Below are 13927 nucleotides of genomic sequence, written 5' to 3'. Positions count from 1 at the left end.
CCATAGACTCCATCTGGGTACAAAAAAAAATAACAGGAATACTACCCCCACAACATTAAGTGGAAATATATAAATGTCTTATTTGTGTGACAGACTGGAATACATTCAAACCATACAGTGGTAAGTGTGGTTTAGTCCATTTGTCCCATGTTTGATAAAGGCACTTCAGAAGACTGCCCAATTTACCTTTAGCCCTCAAGGAGTTTAGAGTAGTGCTAAATAAAAACATCCTTGTTATCTGGTTTATATGTAATTTCTCATCTAAGGTTTTATTTCTTCCCTTTCCATAGGGCACTGCCTGAAGTACATTGCAAGTACCACACCCTTTTAGTCACACAGCTGCAACAGAGTCTTCTGCTCTTCTCCATGATCTGAGTGAGACAAGCTTAGGAACTCTGGTCCAAGCACAACTTGAATGCTCAAACCTGCAAATAAGTCAAAAGAATGGCAGCTCTTCATCACTGTAACCTCCTTCCTCCACCTGGGAAGAACAGTCACTGACATTAAGTGTCTTCTGGGAAGTAGAGGTGGTGGGGCAAAGAAGGGTTCAAAGCTACTCTAAGGAAAAACTTCTGGTTTTCCATTCATTAAAAAGGAAACACAGGTAGATTATCTGATCTTCTTAAACCTGAACTCTGATTTAGCACCAAGAGCTTAAGATGACTCTTTCAGAATCCCTTCTTCAATAAAGGCTTTTATTTGGCATACCTGTTATTTGTGGTAAATTGTTCATTTCCTTCTCACCCCCCTCCTAATCAAAGTCAGCATGCAGTTGCAACACAGCTGAAGAAATAATCAAAAGCTTCTGTAAGTCAGGAAGAGTTGGGCCCCTGCTACTAAAACCTGCATGGCTCACAGCAACTAGAACTTTCACAGTATTTCTTGTGACTGTCTTGATAGAGAATTTCATAATCTGATGGTATTTTTTCCTATCTCTTGTTGTATTACCATGCCTCAGGTGCCCCTAAAAGAAGGAGAAATGAAAACCCCATCAGTGAGGACAGAAGTAAAGAAGTAAATAGTTCTGTACAAAAAACAGTGAATGTACTTTAGTTTGGATTTCAGAAAGCCAGCATGGTGGGGCCATAGCAAGGAGAGCTAGAGGTTTGTGTCTCACCCAGGAGGTTTCCCCAGAGCTGTGGAAGTCAGAGTAGAAGGCTGTATGCAGTGGTCCTACTAAAAGAGTAAGTTTGATGGACTCTTCCCCAGTGCTACTTTCTCCAAAGTTTAAATTTCCTCCTGTTTTGCTGATCATTGAAGTGATTCGTAGGTCTGTAGGAAAAAGAACAAATAAAACAGGAAACAACAGCAAAACAAACCTGATTTTGTCTTTTGATTGGTAGTTCCAGCTTGAAAATTCATTGCTATTGAAACATTAATTCAGCTGAAACTACAGCATTTTAGAATGAGCTGGTCTTAAGTAAATGCTTTGCTTTGTTAAGGTATTTTTCAAAAGGAATTCTCTAGGAGTTTTTAAAAAGGCTAAAACTGGGTTTGGTGAATCTATACCTAGCTGCATTTCATCTTTTTTAAAACAGTTGTCTCAGTTAAAGAACATGTCTTTTACTGTGCTAACATATGGTATGATTATTTTAAACTCAGACAAAAACTATTAGGAATAGGAGCCTGATTCCTTATCCCTAATGGGATCTGAATTTCTGAATCACTTGTCTTCAGACTTCACTTGTGTATAACCTCAGTGAGTATTTCATCTTCCTTGTAAAACCTCTATGTAATGTAAAGCACAGCTCTTGTTTAACTCTTCTTAGTAAGGATCTTACATGCTTGAAAAAAAAAAGTGTGTAAGGTCTAGTTTTAACCATTTGCATGGGAAAGTTCAAGGAAAAATACTTAGAAGTAGCATAGCCTTAACAGTGATTTTCCATAATAGATTCATGGGAGGAGATTTTAGTACAGCATTCGAATATGGAAAAACTTGTATTAAGGACAAAGAAAATCGTTGGTAGCTGACAGTTATCAATAATCAAGGCAAAATTTTACTTGAACTCCTGTCCAAATCCAATCAGCTTCCCAGTCAAATGGTTATCTGTGGCTAGAAAGGTCAAACTGATGCTGAAGCAGCTTTGTGGGTGGATGCTGCCTTCCTTGGGCTTTGGCTTACAGAAACCTTGGCCAAATTTTAAACCTTTTAATAGAGATTGTTTGTAGGTGTGGCAGAGCTGGGTTCAGTGCTCCCAAACTGAATACAATAGAACCCCTTTTAAATATATTTCTTAACTGCTCATTAAATATTGGGCAAGGGTGTTTGTACTCAGTATAAGATGTAACTTGACTGGCACCTTTATTTGCAAGTATCATATAAGTATTATCAAACTCTTTTTCTGGTCCAAAAGTAAAAATTAAAAATAAATTTTAAAAAACTATGCAAGAAGCTGACATCTTAAAGAATGGTAAAATTTAAAAATAGGGTAATGAGATTATTTTGAACTGCAGAGTAGAACATGAAATATGAGCTGCCTTTAATCTGAGAACTGCATTAAAACCTGGTCTCCCTTGCATCCAATCCCCTTCAGCTGCTGCACTCCTGGAATCTTTCAGAGATCAGAATTTTCAAGCTGTCTTATATTCCTTGCCTGCCTTTGTTATGTTTGGTGTGAAAACAAGATGGTTCTGGAGAAAGGAGTGTTCAGAAAGTTCATTTGCAACAGTATTAACTAAGCTTTTGCCAGTACCAGAGCAAAAAATCACAAATAACAAATTCTGTTAAACTGGCTTGTAGTGTTGTGTTATAAAAGTCATACCTTTATCCTAAGTATGCAACCCAATGTTTTGTTTAAGAGAGCTGTTTCTGTAAGGAGAGCTTTTCTGAGAAACAAGGGATAGCGTTTTTGGGGTGGGAAAAAGGTCAGCTAAAAAGAGTTCTGAATGCCAGGAATGGGATATTGATTTTTTTTTCTATGTAAAATCATTCCTAATGTGTTCTTTCCAACCACTGACAAGGCTTGTTCTAATCACTGTCTGAAGAAAATTAATGAGAGGCTACCAAAAAATCTCTAATATGGGGAAAAAAATCTCCCTTTGGGGAAGAAAAGGTTTTGATTGTGGTTAAAGGTGCTTTTACTGACTGACTGTTCAAGTAGATGTAATTTCTAATTACTTTCATTATCTCATCAGTGTTATAAAGCTGGAGCTATTTTAATCATGTGTATAACCGATAAAATTATTTTTAAGATTCATTATTAAGCTTACATCCAGAAATACAAACCTATAGTCCTTCTTTAGTTACTGTATTTAGTGATCTTTTTGACATTAAACTTCATTGACTCTGTACGGAGCACTGAAAACACAAGCTCATCAGGTGAAGAAATCTTCTGGCTTTTTCTTTTTTTTTACTTTATGTATGTGATTTATTGTCTTTTAAGATCATAATAAACCATTCTCATTTTACTAACACAGTGCTGCCATTCACCCAGTGGCTCCTGACCCAAACAAGCACTATTTGATCTTGGACTTAGCAGCTATTTGGTTTAATTATTAAAAAGAAAAGAAAAGCTACAGCCAGGATTGAGCCTTTATGTAATTGAGAATATTACATTCATACTGGATGTTCTGTAGGAGAAGACAGACCATTTATAGGGATAATTAAAGGATTCATCATGATTAATAACACTTCCATGAAGAGCAGCCAGTTTCATGGGTTAGACTAAGCCACTCTTGGGCTGCAAGAGTAATTATTGGGGTTTTGCCACATTTGAATAGGTCTGGAGTACCCTGACAAAGAAAAACATGAATCCCTGTTTTAATGGAATGCATTGTACGTCTGGAAGCTGCCCTGATGAATTGTGTTTGCAGGAAGAGGAAGTGAATGAAATTCACTGTCAGTGAATCACAGAATGTTATATTGATTCCAGTGCTGGCATATAGAATCTATACAACTTCTCAGTAGGTATGGAAATCCACACTGCAAATGAAGATTTAATAATTGTTATGGAGCTATCACAAGTGAATTAAGCTGCTCCTGAAAAGCTTTTAATTCTCAATTGATTTCTGCTTTCTCCATAGCAAGATTCATGCTGTCTAGTATTTTAAATACCAATTTATGTCCCCCCTTTATTACAAATGGTTCATATCCATTAGAAATTTGCCAAATATTTCTTTAAATTATTTTTCATTAATACCTGCAGAGTTGGAAAGGAAAGAAATCTGAAATTACTAGATAAAGCAAACTCGAATAGTTAAATATCCACTGTAAAATTATGTTTTGAAATGAGCACAGAACTTGAACAATCAGTGCTTCTATACATTTCTGTAGCCTCACTGAAATATCTGTGGCTTCTTGAAACAATCAGATATAGTCTTAAAACAGAAATGGAAAATATATACTCAAAAAAATGTGCAAGTGGCTGATAAATAGATATTGGTAGACATCCCTTGTGTGACCTTAGAGACAATGGGATTTTTCTACACCATTCTTTCTCACAAAATAAACAGCAGTAGAATCATTCATTGGTTTCTTATATTTCATCTTCAGAGGTGAAATATCAAGAGATGCAGAATTTTGCTGATGACAGGGTCGTGGGGTTTGCACCTGAGTCACCTTTGTTATGTAATATGAATGATTCTAAAGGTTTAGGTGAACCAGCTTGAAGATGCCAATAAGACCCAAAAAAACATTTCTTTCTGAGGGTTGCAGACTGGAGCCTTCTGTGCCTTTTTAAATATACATTTTTCTGTATCTTATTTTGATACTAGATAAGATTTATTCCAGTAAATATAAATACTATGCTTAAGTGTGTGCATTCTACTAACTATAATGTCAGAGAATTACTCATTTTTTCAAATCTGCTAATTCCCACTTTCTACTTTGTCACTCTTTTATAACAGAAGCCCTCTAACTGTGCATGTTTATAGACTGAATATTTTAGTCAATAAATGTTTTTATTGACTTGCAGGGAGTTCAATATTTGGTTAACATAAAAATGGCTTGTGGGAGAGCTCTGAGAAGTGACTGAACCCTATAAATTGGGCAGATAAATGTTTACAAAGTCAGAAATGCTGAGAGAACAGCAGAGTGAGAAGTTTAGTCTGCTGTGTCCTGAGTCTCCTTTTGTCCCTGATGGAAGACATCTCTCTACCCTGCTCTTTTATCAAATGGATAAGGATTTCCAATTCAGTATTTTTCTGCCATTAACTCTCCTGGAGTGACTTTAGGTGTGACACTTTGTGCAGTTCGAGCATTAAGTTGTAAAGGTGTTAATCTGGGTTACTTTGGGAACCTGCAATATAAACTCTCTCAAATAAGACTTCTCTAGAAACAGCAATGATCTCGGATTCAGGGCAAACTACTGAAGCAACTGTTCCATGAGACAGCAGTGAAAATATTGATAAGTCCTTTGTGCACAGTATGGCATTTTCAGAAAGCACAGAAACTAAACTAGAATTTCTAGTTTCATGATAATACATATTCCAGCTTAAACTTCTGAAGATAGCTGACGGGTTAAAAAACAGTTTATGAAAATGTATAGCAGATTTGGAAAATAATTTTTTTTTTTCCTATCTTGGCTGCTTTTCTTCAGTACAGTGGCATGGTCCAAAAAAATCCTATTAAATATTTGGATTTGGAAGCCATGAAGAATAAATGCTACTTCATGGAATCCATGCCCTGGAATGCTTGAGTTGGCTTGCAACTTACAAATTTTCCTTGAATCTAATAAATCAGGTATATTCTTTGACTTTCTGTAAAATCCCCAATGCATCCTGAGCCTAGGCCTCTGCCATTTGGTAAAGTATTAATAGACAAAATTCTGCATTTACCACCTTATTAAAGTACAACTAATCTAAAAACCCTGTGCATCATCCTGAATATTCTTAATAGGATATTTTTCTTCATGGGATTTGCAGTGCTTATAAAATAGTTTTATTTGTGAGTCATGAGTTGTTTTTTGAATTCTCTGTCAGGGTGCTTTTTTGCTGAATCTTCGGAACAAAATAGCAGAAGAAAATTACTTCATTTCTAGACTTCATTTTTAAAAAATGTTGTAAGTAAACCAGCAGGAGAAATGAACCCCACACAAATCATTTGAGAGAACATCTCACATTGTGCTAAGCCTCTGTAAACACGAAAGGCCTTCAATTACAATATTTTCTAGCCATTATTCTAATTAGTTGTTTCATGGCAGTTTTATTCATGAAGGGCACCACATAGAGTGGAAGGTTTTCTACCTGGCTGCTTTAGGGGTTTTTTTGCAAAGGTTTTTTTGGAAGTTTGTTGTTTTTTTTTTTTTTTTTTTTAATGTGGAGTGGAAGGTTTCCTACCTGGCTGCTTTACATTTGCACTCCTCAGCTGCTAAAAATGGGGATTTGCCAGCTGGAAGGACACGCCTGAAGTGTGCTCTCAACAAGTCTTCCTCCTGCAAGCTGGCTCCTTAGGGAATGAGTGTCTTTAGATAGTTCTTTCTTGTTGATGTTGGTTTTTGGGGTTTTTTTTTCGGGACCCAAAGGTATAAAATTATCATTACAGTCTGGTTGATACTGATGAACAAATCTTTTTACTTGTATGTTTGGTAAAAGCAAGCACTCTTGCACTGGCTGTTAGCAGAGTAAGTTTCCCACACTACGTGGTCCTCCTGTGACGTGTGCTGGGATAGCAAGCCAAACCTTATCTCCACAAATGAAAAACATTCCACGAGCTAATTGAAAGGAAACATTAAATGCAGACTGAATTAAACAGGTAGAGCTGCACCATGAGGTCTGATTTTTAAATATGCTGTGAAAGGGAGTAACACCCTTAACTGAAGATCGATTTTTTTCCTTATATAATTAAATTTGACACAAAAGGTCATGTTCACAGAGCCAAGGACCTCTGACTCTGGAGGTTCAGAGGATGCCTTGGGAAGGTGAGGAACGTCTTGTTCCTGCAAGCTGGCTCGTTAGGGAAGGAGTGTCTTTAGATGTTGTAAGTTAAAGAAGCTGTTGATGGTTCCTGCAGAATCAATACTCAGATAAGGATGATTGTTTATAAATGTCATGGAATTCTCCCAGTTCCCAAAGGATAAACCTAGTCTGGCTAAGAATCTTATCTGCATGAAGGCTTCTCTTCCATTACCCAACTTCTGTTCCATTACCCAACAAACGAGCTGCCTGAGGCTGAGCAGAGAATGTTGATTTACAAGTAGCTGGGGTGGTGTCACAGACAAGGAAAATTGCCATGCAACAAGCCACTGTTCCAAGAGTGGTCACACTGTGCTTGAAATAAGGATTTCATTCAAACTTAATGAGTTTTCTGCATGCTGGTTTCAACTAAACTGATTAGAAATATGTGGTTTTGTTTAACAACTGTGCTGCAGGAGAAGCATTTATTACATAGCTGTTGAAGTGGCTGTTTTCTTGATCATTTGATATTTCATGTCCAATAATAAAAATGGATGTAATCTAAATGCAGAATCCATCCTACTTAGGGCTCATAATTAAATGCTTTCCAAAAATGTTTATCATAACTTCCCAGTGTGGCTTGTGGCTAATTTAATCAAATGGTAAGATCCTTCTCCTCTCACCTGTGTCTGCAACAGATAAAATTGTGAGAGGGATATGTTGCTTAATTAACCCTGTAATTCTTACATTTGGGTTAATTAGCATCTAAATTAAGGTTTCTTGTGTATCATATGCTTGGTGCTGTAGCCTATTCTACACAATTTACTCCTCTGCAGCGAAGATATTTCTGCTTGCTTACATGGTTTGATTGCTTTCATAAGAAAGTTTTCATTTTTTTCTGCTGCCTTACGTGCACCTCCTGGGATACTAGTTACAAAACACATCACCTAAAAACTAAAATAATTGACTGTTCAAAGAATGAACAAGATCCTGGCTGCCCTTGATATGTGAAAAATTTTGGAATCCTGATTTGGTTACCACCTACATTTGGGTAAATGTGACCATATTCAGGTGCAGTTGGTAGGATTTAAATGCGTCCAGATGTTGCACATTCAGCTGTTCAAACCTGCTATCTCTACTTACTCATGAGGTATCAGTTTATTTAGGATTTGCTGACTGGAAAATGGCTGAATTATTCAGGAACACCTGCATTCATAACAGAGATGACAAGAAATGAAGACAATCAAAAAATAAAGGTGTGGCTTTCCCATCATATTACAGTTGGAAAGCTACAGATGGCAGTTTCTTACTCTGAGACCATCATAAAAGAAGTATAGCCTCTGTCCTCCATTCATTTAGTCTGAGCTTCCTATCACCCCTCCGAGGGACAGTCTGGGGATGTGCAAGCTAAAATGGTTAAATAAAAATCAGAGTGAGGTATAGAACATAATTGTATTCTGTGGTTTGAATTTCAAGGAAGGAATTTTGCTCTGAAGGAAAATAACTCTTTGCAAGGCTCTGCCTTGTGATTGTGGGGCCCAAGCAGCTCAGACTCTGTTGCTTGTGGGATGGCTGCAAAGAATTCAGTTGTTCATTGAAACACAGAAAGTCTCTGGCTGCTCCACAGCCAGTCTGGATAAACTGCTTTATTCAAAGAACTTGTAAATCAAATGCTCATTACGACTCCAAGGAGTGCCTTTAAAAATGGCCAGCCCACACACCTTGCAATCTCTAGCTCTCCATAAGTAGATACAAAAAAGAGTAGGAATTAATTTTTTTTTAATATTAAAATATTAAGCATAAGCTAAGAAATGTGGGGTTTAATCTTTTTTCATTCTGAACAATGCGTCACTTTCAGGTCGAACCTAAATGTGATGAACAGTTTGCCTGTAAAGGAAAAACCCTTATCAGAAAGGCTCCTTAAAACAGCTTATGAATTATTTCATAAGGAAAATAGCTCTTTCCAGGGCATGTTTCAGAACCAGGAAAGCCAAATACGTGTCCTGGATTTGCAGCAATAACGAGGCACAGCCGTGCCTTGCATCAGTGGAGTGATTTTATGATCTACAGGATTTCAGGCACAGAGTCCATGACTTGAACCCTCCACAGTCAATTCTTAGGAGCTTACCAGGAGTGTATAGTTTTTAATTCACAAACTTTTAGACTGATTAAATTGAGCTCAGTGTATTGTCATCTTGCAACACAGATTTTTCTTTTGGCTTGTTAATGCTGTAACAGCACAAAAGAAAAAAAAATCCCAGACAACCAACAATACAAAAACTTTACTCTGAAATTATACTGAAAAGTCTGAAACAGTGCTGATATGGAGCTAAAATTACTTCCTTATTTTATCTGTGAAACATACCCTTTCTTAATGCATTATTCATTGTGGACACAAATACTCTGGATGACATCAGACCAATTGAGAAGCAATTTGAAGAAAATATTTTCTAGGAAACTGTATGCTATTCCCCTTAACCAGTGAAATTAAATAAGCTAGCAAATAAATATTCAACACTGGTATTTTATGCACTCCTTAACTTATCAAAACCAAGCTGTGAAGCATGGGAAAATTGATATAGTCTATTGTGCAGGAAATCTGTGCACAGTATGAAAATAGATGTGAATGTCTGCATATGCACAGCACTAATGTTGCCCTTACTGTTACTGAGCTTGACAGAGATGATTACTGCTGAAACTTCCTATTGTGAACAATTAAAGATAAGGTCTTTGCCAAATGTAACTGAACTGGATTTTCCACACCTGAGAATCTGATGGAGTCTGTGGGTTTGGTTTGTTTGGGGATTTTTGTTGTTGTTGTTTCTGAGGCTAAACTTGTTAACCTTACTGTTCTTGTAACATGGTGTTGAGGAGGGAGGAGAGATGCAGCTGAAAGAAGGACAGAAGAGGAAGGGAGAGATAACTGAGTGGTGTCCAGATGAAGTCACTGATTTCCTCATCCAGACTTGGAGGAGCAAGCTGTGGATCCCAAACACCACAGACCTACCCTGACTTCTGCCACTCAGTTCTGCCTTAGCTTGTGTGAGTCTGTTCAGAGGGTTACAAAGCACCTGAAACACAGAGCTAAGAGCTCCTGCCAGCGTGAGGGGAGTCCCAGATGGTGAGCAGCTGGTTGTGATGATGCCCCAGGTTTCACTTCCTTTTCTGAGAGGAAAAGAGCTAAAGGGTTGTTACCAGCTGTTGTTACTGGGAGCAGCTGACAAAGTGTTTCCTCAATGCATATTTTTAGTTTTGCCCTGAATATAGCTTGGATGCAAGAATGAGGCTGAACACCTCTCTCAGCATTTTTCTGGGAACTGTGAATCACAAGAGAACACACATTGTTGATTCCTGATACAGAAGTGACCGTGTCAGAGCCTTAGCAGGGATAAATTTCTGTGGTACCAGCGAGCCAGGCTGCATCAGCACATGCACATAACTGCTTGAGTCAGATGAATTATCCCAAGTGAAGGATCGTGGGATGCAGAGAGCATATTGAGTGCTTCTGCACAAAGCCAGATCTTTCACATTATGGTCCACCACATTTTGGTGTAGCTCCAGTGCAAGTAGCCAAGACTGTTGTTAGTTACCAGCATAATTAGCTGATCTGTCTTATGCACCTGGAAATCAGAGTGTGGTGATAAATTATTCCTTTAAGCAGATTGAACCTACAGTCAATAATGATGAGCCAAAAAAATTATCTTATGCCTGAAGCTTGAATTAGAAAAGCAGGTTTTTCTGCAGGGGAGCTCCTGTAAGGCTGAACCCCAGGCACTGCTACATACTTGGCATTGAATGGTTGCAAAGATAAGAAGCATAATGCTTTTTAAGGTTGATTCTGGGTGCTGTGGTTTCTAGGAACACAGGATTTCCTGAAGAGTCAAGGGCAATAGTGAAAAGAGGCTGATAAACGGTGTTAAAATGTTTAACACTTGCATCCTGCAGTATTTGGTAGCCTTTATGTTTCTAATGTTATTGCAAAGTTGAATTAAATATGAAAATTACAGTGTGAGTGTTATAAAAAGCATGGATCAATACAGTGGTGAAGAACAGAATAACACAGCATAGCTGGAGTGAAAATGGTCATAAAAACCTGACACTGTGCAAAGCTTGCCCGGGAGGTAATAAGAAAACTGAAATCACTATTACTATGCAGAGTGTTGCCTTATCGCATAAAGCAGCAGGTAAAATTGACTGTCAGGCTTTACATATCTTGTTTCCAGTATGAGATTGGTCATTCAGACCAGGCAGCATTAAATGGCAACTTAGATTTCTACCAAGTGAGGATACTCCCCTGAGAGCCTCAGTTTAGACCTAGAACTTTCACGGAGTGTGTAATCAAAGGTGGTGTAGCAGGAACTGACTTATTTTTCTAAGAATATCAACAGATCTGGTCAAAGCACATGCAAGACTGTAAAACATTTGCCATTCGTGTCTCTTTACTGTGCAATTACTGTGATTTGTAGGGTATTCAGCATATTTGGAGGAATCACATAAGGTGGTTAGCCTTGGGGTTTAGGCGTTTAAACATTACCCAAGGAAAGCTTTGAGCTACTGGCAATTCTTTTGTACTGAATTGGTAGCTGCAGAAAGATTCTTGGTGAATCCTCCAAGGTGAAGCTGAATGTGCCTGTGGTGCTTCCCTTGAGCACTTCTTAATGCATTAATTAAACTGATTCAATATCCTCACATCCGACAGGTAGCTGTGCACTGGGAAATGTTGGTGTCCTGGTTTTACATCCCAGAAGTGATGTTTTAAGAGAAGCTGCTAGCAGTTTCCTATGTGTCTGTCACACTACAACACAAAATATCTCACACACACCTCTAAGATGCAAAGAACAAAAGGAAGCTAACTTTATTTCTGACCTCGCAATATATAGAATTCTAAAAGTGGCAGTGGATTGGAGGGTGAAATTGCCACCTCTCCAACCACACCGGTTAAACTAACAGTCCATCAATTCTCTCCTCCCACAAAGAAGAATGTAAAACAATCATTATTTACATGAACATGTGTGAGAAACTCCAGTAGAAATATCAGTAAACATCAGGAGGCATAGAAAACCTTTAAAAGAACTTTAAAAACTTTTAAAAGAACAGGGTGACGTGTCTAACAAAAACCAATCAGTAATTAGCTCTGAGAACTGACAATCTGTTGAACCACTAATGAACCTGTACGCACCTCTGTAAAGACACATGTTAAAGGGTGATGAAGACTCTGTGCCCCTAGGAAGAGAAGAAGAAGATGATTTCAGAGCTAAAGAGAACCTTTGCTCTTGAACAGCTCATCTTTAAAATAGTACCCCATAAGTTGACATGGCCCATAAAGACAGCGGTGGGAAAAGCTGGGAGGGAAAAAATGGGAGGAATTTCAAGATTGCAGATTTTTCTGGGTGGCTGCTATTCGTGGAAATTAAAAGCCACAAGAGAACTGTTTTCTTGTGAAGTCTCCATTAATTTACTAAAGGGACTCCTCTCCCTAAGTGAACTCCAGAAAGACTATTCTAGAAGTGATTGACTGAATTGTTTCTGTACGTTGTGAGTGGGAAAGAAGGGTTGTGGGGGGAGCAGAAGAGTTCTAAAAGTTATATTCTTATTATTCTTTCTTTCAGTTACTGTTAATAAGGCTTTCTTTATATCCTTTTAAAGTTTTGAGCCTGCTTTGCCTCCCTCCTAATCCTATCTCACAGCAAGAAATGAGTGAACTATATCCTAGTGGGTGCAATTGGCCAGCACTGAACCCACCACATTAATTGGTGCATTGGCTGGGAAAACCCAAATTGGAGAACCAAAAACTCAACAGTTGATCAGAGAGGATTCCAGCAATGGCAGTGAGATGTTCAGGCATGCCAAAGTGCCTCTTAATGGATATCAGTAGGATGGCTTAACCGCCGGGATTTTGCCTCCTCTTGCTTTCACTTCCATTGCTTTCTTAATATAAACATGGGAAAAGACTTGGAGAAAAAATGCAGAGATTTTAACAGGACAATATCACTTAGGTTTGAAACAATTGTGGGAGACTCCAAATGATGCAGAACTCATGGACTAGCCAAGCTTTGTTTATAAATCCAGTGATTACTGAAGCTGCTGCCATTATATTGGTATAGATTTGAGAATTACCACTTTTTAAGTAATACTTGTCAAGATATGGTTTAAGTTTTCATTTCAGAACTAAACACGGTTATCTTGCAGTGAAACTATTGAGAAAATAACAAAACTGGTGTTTGGTGAAGAGATTCATTATATGTATTCTTGAGAAAACATAAACAGCCCTATTTATTAGAGAGATGTTTTTTACCTTCATGCTCAGGGTAAAATAATTTGAAAGCTTTAATACTATTGGTAATAGATGCAAATCCCTCCATCTGATAGGAAAACTTCATAACAAAGGAGATTCCTTCATTTTAATTTTGGCAAGTTAGGTATGCATCTTTTACTCAAAGCCATTTTATTTGCTGACTTTTCTTATAGACAAGTTAAATTCTGAAGATTGTCAAACATTGGAGATATTGAAGATTATTTTTGAAGCTTGTTGAAGCAGTTTAAAATATTCCATATATGTAGATAATACCAGTAGGCTCTCATTTATTTTAAACTTTATATGTAAGTATTCCAATAGGCTTTAATCATAATAACAAAAATATTAGAAGTTACCTGTACAAACAGATTGGCTCTTTTTTTATTTCAGTTCAGATGAGAGGATGTGCTTTTTTGGCTTAGATTCTGGAATGAGTTCTAATGATTAATACCTAGGAAACACAAATTCTGAATGTACTTACATACATAGATGCATGACCTGATGTCAAGTTCTGACACAGCTTCCCTGCAGTATTTAAGTAGCCAAAAGGGCTGATGAAATACCCAGCCACACACTTACAGGATCTCCCTCTCCAGCAACCCTCTTTTACCCAATACTGTGCAAAGTTAGGAGAAGGGGTAAGAAAGGGGGAAAGGAAGGTGGAGCAGGAAGTATTGCTGGAAATGTGCTTTGCCTTGGTAAGAAATTTGGCAGAAATGTTCCAATTTGAAGTGAAATATTTACCAGTCTTAGCTTTTTATAAGGTTAAAAGTGATGCTGTGTGGTGCACACAAATCAGAA

The 13927-nt window shown here is 37.7% G+C and overlaps 1 long non-coding RNA gene across 2 annotated transcripts; it reads right to left on the bottom strand.

Annotated features, from left to right (window-relative positions):
- Positions 1 to 262: 262 nt before the first annotated feature.
- LOC128793252 (uncharacterized) lies at positions 263 to 7072 on the bottom strand. 2 transcript variants are annotated; one of them, XR_008432708.1, is made up of 4 exons: positions 6277 to 7072; positions 1118 to 1272; positions 709 to 964; positions 263 to 425 (listed from the first exon to the last, which is right to left on the bottom strand). It is a non-coding gene; the product is annotated as an uncharacterized LOC128793252 (long non-coding RNA). The 2 variants fall into 2 exon arrangements; XR_008432707.1 differs by having other exon boundaries at positions 263 to 964.
- Positions 7073 to 13927: the final 6855 nt, after the last annotated feature.

This window comes from Vidua chalybeata, chromosome 10 (genome assembly GCF_026979565.1).
Source record: "Vidua chalybeata isolate OUT-0048 chromosome 10, bVidCha1 merged haplotype, whole genome shotgun sequence".
In the NCBI taxonomy this organism is placed as follows: domain Eukaryota; kingdom Metazoa; phylum Chordata; class Aves; order Passeriformes; family Viduidae; genus Vidua; species Vidua chalybeata.
This window is presented reverse-complemented; position numbering and strand designations above follow the sequence as displayed.